Raw genomic sequence first — 7332 nt, forward strand, 5'->3', positions numbered from 1 at the left:
CCTTTCAACTTTAACAATTTATAGAAACTTGGTAGGAAAATGATCTACAACTTAAATTACTATAATCATATAGTTACTTCAGCTGGGGGATGATTAGGAAATTAAAAGCAGTGTTTCTTTTAGGAAGGATTTATTATCTTTATCTATTTACTCTTATAAATATAATAGTTGATCAAGTAAGGATTTGTTCCCCTTCATAAAAGAGAAAAAAGTTACCAAAATGGATTCTACTTTTTAAGGAATTTGGAGGGTAGTGTAAAACAATCCAAATGAAAATTTCTTATGAATTGAGAAAAGTTTTATGTTTGAACCCGCCTTCTAAATTTAATTTGACATGAAGCCAAATTTCACGAAGATATTAAGGATAAACTTGTAAATATATATCTATATATATATATATATTGAAAATACTTAAAAGAAGAATATTTCTATGAGAATTTTTTTTATATTTTCTTTGTAAAAGTTCCTTCGTTTATTTTTAGTGTTTTCCTTTAATTTTGAAACACGGGATTGAAATTATTGATGGTTTGGATTCTTTTATTTCCTTAACTTTGAAATAAAATATTCCACAAGTTTTGAAAATATTTCTATTAATACGTAGAAGGCATTTGCATTTATGTCTAGGTATTCTGATGATTCAATTCATTTGTTTTTAGAAAACAAATGTAATCTTTTAAAGTTTGCATTTAAATTTTTTATTTATTTTTTGACTCTGAGGAAGCTCAAATTATTCAAAAGAAATAAAAATTTCACAGCATGCATCAGTATTAAAACGAAAAATAAGGTATCGCAATAATGATTTTTTTCTCTTTGAAATCTTTGCCTTACTTCTTTTACTGGCAAACCTACAATCCTCATGTGAGTTAATGCTAAAAACTATAAAAAAAGTAAATAAACAAAGTAAGCAGCAACATCAAACAAGAGACATTACTTGTTCTCTTCTTTATGACTGTACTGCAGGTGGAGTAAGACAATGACAATAAAATGACAAACTTTTTCTCGAATGTTGAATAAGTATTTTACAAATTTTCTATCATTAACTGCATGTACTTCCTTATATGCAATACGAAAACTAAGAAAAAATAGAGATTTCTTTTTATTTAAAATTAAAAACAAATGTTTTAATTAAAAAAATTATATGCTATTTTTTGACATTCATGTTAAATTTTATTTTTAATTTTGCATGCAATAAAAATTAGTTTTGGTTCCAGTCTCCAGACATTTTAAATTCATTCTAAATGTAAAAAAAGATACCTTTTGGATTGAATAATACCAATAGATAAAAAAAGGTAACATAACAGTCGCGGTGGCTCAGAGGATGAAGCATTCGCTTCTCAGTGAAGTGACCCAGATTTGAATCCATCTTAGCGCTGACTCGTTGGTACGAATTCTGCACCAGGTTAGTACCGACCATTGTGTTGACGCTTCCTCAATGGCAGATTAATCATGAGATAAAATCTCCTTGCTTCCGGGCTAATCGTGGAAGGTATCCGTGGTTTCCAGCTCCATGTAACGCAGTTGATGGTTTGTTCAATCTAAAAATCCTCCATGAAAGTTAGTTTGTACCAATGCTTGATCCAGGAGTTTCTTTGTCTTCCGGATTGTGTTCAAAATTACCGGACTAGGGAGTTGAACATACAGTCGTAAACTCATAATTGGGTCGTTATGAAATACAGCAAAACATATCATACATAAAAAACACACATCAGCAATCTTTAATTAGTAAAGAAAGTCGAGTATTTAAAGATTCAACAATTGCGAAACAAATGATTAAGTTGGGAGCAGTGCTTTTAATGAGCACTGGTCATCTTTATTTCTTAGAATAGCTGTTATCGCTATACCATCGTAGCTCAACATAGCTTATTTAACTCTTAGATTGTGGGTGGTGAGATTAAAAAAAAAGGCAGAATATTTAAATTAAGGGACTCTAGGAGATTTATTTTTGAATGCATTTTAGTGGTTTCTGGATTCCTTCTGAAGTTCGGTATTTAGTATGTCTGTTATAAGAATTTCTTAATTTTTTTAATAAAAATTATATTAAAAAAATTATTCTCGAAGTACTTTCACCAAGGAAAAAAAAATAATTGTCTTAAATGACGGAACAAAATGAATTTCTAAAATATATGCAGTATACGGAAAAATATATATCTATTCGTTAGGATTAACAAAGACCTAAAACATCAAAAAAATATCTTTATTTTAAATTTGCAATTTGACAAGATTTTCTAACCAGATAATTTCTTAAAAGCATTTTGATAACTTTTAAAATTTTATAAGGCCTCAAAATTCAGCGTACGATTAATATTTCAAACACGAAAAAACTAGATGAAAGAAACTTTTTATTTCCCAAAACTGGAGCATTTTTTTAAATATTTGGATTGTGTTCCTTGGATCCAGGAAATGATGGCTGAAAATAAATAAAAAATTTAACTTAATAGTTATGAAAGATTGTTACAAATCCTCAACAGTAATAAAAATAGCATATTATTGGTTAATAAGTGATATTGCAATTGTTGCCAAAAATAAAACTCTAAATCAAAATAGAATAAAAAAATTATCAAGATCTGACGAACCGCTATTGGAAAATGCAAGAGTAAAAACTTTTATGCATCAATTTAATGCTGGATGATATTTAAATGTGCGTCTCCTATCGCAGAGAAAAGAATCTCTTGTAAAATTACCGTACTGCATGCTAATGATATTTCGGAAAAAAACCCATAATTCTGGTTAATAAAATCAAAATATAGGCATTTATATGTATATTTATTAAACCTTTCATTTAGCAGTTTTTCTGTTAATATGGAAACAGTTTACCGGAAATGCTGATTTTTAAAACTACAGTTCTTATTACCACACGCTGTTAGAAATTTCTAGAAAAAAAGGGTTAAATAACAATTTAGTGAATGATTATTTTACCATATTTAATCAAAGCAGTCATATATATCCATAAATAAAATGGTAATAAAACTGTTAAGTTTGAGAAAATCTGCTTATTAACTGCTTTCACCTAATGCGGTTAAACAACTAGAATCTTATCTCACCAACTAGAACCACCTAATGAAGATATTTAATTCTTTGCATTTGAGTACATATAGCCGAGCGAGCTTATCTGTCAATCTCATGACCGGCAGAACTGGAGTTCGAGTCCTAGTGTTGACACCACAATATTTCCTCCATTCCCTTCAACTCATGAAGAATTTCCAGTGTCTGGCTCTCTCCAATGCCTATTACTTTACGGAATGCCGAGCTCCTATGTCTAGTTAAATAATTAATCATTTTTTACTTTCTTGAAAAATGCTAGTTGTAAATGGATAAAAAACTGTTTAGTTTTGTATTCATGGTGTAAATGTTTGTAAATGTTTTCAAACCATAAAGGAAAAAAATGGTCCTTACCGTAATATTTACGGTTAATCGGATGGACAGACAGCTGTCAGTTATTTTACCATAATTTTAAAATGAAAATTCTAACAGTGCACATTAAGTAACAATTTAAAGCTGAAAAGCAATTTTGACCTAATAAATGGTTTTCATACCATTCTCTAAGGTGCAGTGATAAAATTATCAAATTATAAATTTTTTACCAAAGTTTATAACATATTATAAAATTATATTTCATTGTTCATTTTATCAATTGCCAAAGTATATTGAAAAATGCTAGTTGTAAATGGATAAAAAACTGTTTAGTTTTGTATTCATGGTGTAAATGTTTGTAAATGTTTTCAAACCATAAAGGATAAAAATGGTCTTTACCGTAATATTTACGGTTAATCGGATGGACAGACAGCTGTCAGTTATTTTACCATAATTTTAAAATGAAAATTCTAACAGTGCACATTAAGTAACAATTTAAAGCTGAAAAGCAATTTTGACCTAATAAATGGTTTTCATACCATTCTCTAAGGTGCAGTGATAAAATTATCAAATTATAAATTTTTTACCAAAGTTCATAACATATTATAAAATTATATTTCATTGTTCATTTTATCAAATTGCCAAAGTATATCGGAAAAAAATTACTTAGTTTTTTGGTGTTTCGATACAGCCAGAATCACGGTGAATTTTACCATATTCTGATAGTTTTAGTAGCTTTTTTTCTCGGTGCAAACCTCATGCTAATCTGACTCATGGCTTTAAAAAAATATGTCTAAAAGGTGGTCACTCTGTATGATCACAATGTATGATCTGTATGATAAAACACTCTGTATGATCACAAAGCAAATCACATTTATAATAAATTGACTCTATATTCGTGAGGTCACGCAAAATTTTCGATTTAAAAAGTGTTTAGTGTACTAGAAATTTAAAATTATATTAAGACCACAAGCAGATAATTATTAAGGAGGTAATCATTTCTAATCTTAGATGAAATAATGTAACTGTCTTTCTCCGAGATGAGATAAAAAAGCGAAACTTTCTTTTTAATATATTCTCGTAAAATCCAAACAGTACTTAGCATCATTTTGAAAAAAAAAAAAAAAAAAAAACACTGTTCGATGTAACATTATATTAAATAGTGCATAGAAAAATATAAAATAAGATTTTTATTGTACCTTATTTTTTTCATATTTTATTATTAAGTTTATTTTGTTTTATAGACTAGTTTCGAAAATCCGTTAATGTCAACTTAAATTAATAAAACTAAAAGCTTAAACTGCGTTTAAACTATTTTCACAAAATTTTACTAAATATATATTGAAAAAAGGCGCAGAAAATGTTATTGTATGCTATAATAAAACACAAAAGTAGTAATTACGTTTTCCAAACAATTTGCCTTTTTTTTTTACTGTTTATCAAAAAATAATGCCGAAGGAAAAATTGTATTTTGAAACATTTATTATATCGTCGAAAAAGCTATTTTGCATTTAATATCAACAAATATATTTGGTTTTTTAACATTAGGATATTAAATTTTTTTACCTGCATAAAAACGTTTCAATTAGATATTGTTTTCAGGATAGTATTTATGAATTGTTTACTGCTAGCAGTAATAAAGAGCCGCATCTTCTCGAAGAAATTTTATTCCTCACATTAAGTATGACTTTCTTAAAATGAAATTTCGTTATCAAAAGAACAGGAAATTAAAAAAAAAACATATTTAAAGTACAAGCAATATACTCTTTTATAAACAAAAAATTATTAAATTCTGTTTTTATAGTTATCTTAACTAAATTCATTATGTTATGTTCGTAATTCATATCTTTCTTTTTCAGCTTATGAAACAATTCCAAAAGGATTAAATTTGAATATTATCTATAAGAAGAAAATGTATTTTGTTTCTAGAATAAAGTACCAAATAAATTGTTTCACAGAAGTTTTTTTTAATTATCGACTGGTGTAAAAGTGGGTATTAATTTTTTATCTTTCCAATAAAATATATTTTATAGCAAATACTAATTAATAATTTTTTAAGCAAAATAGTTTCATTATTTATTAAATGTATTAATTTTATTTTCAATTTCATTTAACCAAACACTTTTTGAATAACTTCTTGTCCAGTAATAAATTTTTTGTTTAATATTCGTATTTACTTCTTACATTTATCAGTTATGCGCGTTGCACTGTGTTGCATGTGCGGCGCATGAAAAAAATATAATTAGCTAGCTAATTTTTGATCGAGTGATGAATAATTTGCTCACAGCAATGCAATTTTAATGTTTAAAATAGAACCCTCTAACTAACCTTATAAATTCATGGTTTGGAAATTTTTTTAGAAGTGAATACAAATTTTTAGCTGAACCCTTTGCGCGTTTACAGCGCAAGTCAGTAAGCTGCTGTACAATAGAAAAATAAAAGTAAGCAACAAAAAATTTATAAAATAAATATAATTTTTATAAAAGTTGCATTTTTGTACAAGCTACAAAATGCAGAACATGCTTTTTTCAAAAATCATTTTTTTATAAATTTTATTCAATTTTATATTACTATTTTATTTTATATACCTTTTGGGTTCACGACTACTAATATTCAACTACGAAGCCTTGTAATTTTGATCCCAATCCAGAAGACAAGGGAACTCCTGGCGTACTTTTTGATGGAACTAATGCACATTTGCGTTATGTCGAGTTGAAAACCAAGAAAATCTCCTACAGTTAGCCACTTAGACAAGGGGACTCTAACCCATCCTCCGTCTACAAAAGATATTTTTACGTCAGTACAGCGGACGATGTGGAATTCGAACCCGGGTTATCAATTGGAAGGAGAACGCTCTATTTCTGAACCACCACGGCTCTTATATTAGTATTGATAGTATCATAGAGGTGAAGAAAAAAATTGTCCAGTCGCATTTCTCAAAATTTACCGTGAAACATTAACGCTGTTTTTTCAATTGGTTGCACCAATTAAATAAGCACACTGTTAAAAATCCCGGATCAAATTTTTGTATGAAGTACCTTCTTTTTGGGTGCATCATCCATAAAATTCAATTTATCGTACAATATTATAACATAATTTTTACTGTAATGTTCATTTATTTACAGTGATTCAGTGATTTTACGATGATTATTACTGTAAATAAAATTTTCTGTTTCGTAATATAGTTCGTTAAAATGAATTCTATGGTAAAAATTACAAGTTTCCTGAGTGCCGGTACTTTTTCCTGTAATTTGGTACGGAATTTTTTTTACAGTATAGCTATTATATACAGCAAGGTCCACTAATTGACAAATACTCCGCTAATTGGCTGTGGTGTGGAAGGTTGGAAAGAATAGTGTCAGTTAAGAAAAATTACAGTCGAGTCTGCTTAATTGTAGAACCCTGAAAAATGAGATTAGGTGCTTGGTTATGGTTTGGTGGTGCGTGTTATTGGTCATCAATAATTTCTTTGGTCATTAATAATTTCCTTGGTCATTAATAATTTCTTTTAAAACATTTTAAAACAGTGTCCGGATTGTTGGAAACTACAAAACATTTAGAAAAAAATAAAGACTATTCTCGAGGCCGATTTATTTTTACACACATTTCAAGTTTTATTCCCCTGTCAACAACAAAGATGAAATTTAAGAGTTGCTTAAATATCAATCTGAAAATCCTCTACGATAAATTAGAAGCAAAATCAAGCAAAAATCAACCATACAAAGTTTAATTATTTATAAAATGATTATTTATTGGTCAGTTTCACTCATTTTGTAATGCTCATTGTAATATCTGTCATAGAAAATTAAGATAAAAAGAAAAAAAAACTAATATTATAGATTCAGAAATATATAAAAGCACAAACAGCTTCAAAACACACTTCAAAATTTTGTTTTTGTAGAAATGATATATTCCTCTTTCCCTCGTAAAAACAATAATAATGTTTTTTTTATAAAGCAGTTAGATGGATGAGATTTTATA

The sequence above is a fragment of the Parasteatoda tepidariorum genome, chromosome 9 (genome assembly GCF_043381705.1).
Source record: "Parasteatoda tepidariorum isolate YZ-2023 chromosome 9, CAS_Ptep_4.0, whole genome shotgun sequence".
Lineage (NCBI taxonomy): Eukaryota > Metazoa > Arthropoda > Arachnida > Araneae > Theridiidae > Parasteatoda > Parasteatoda tepidariorum.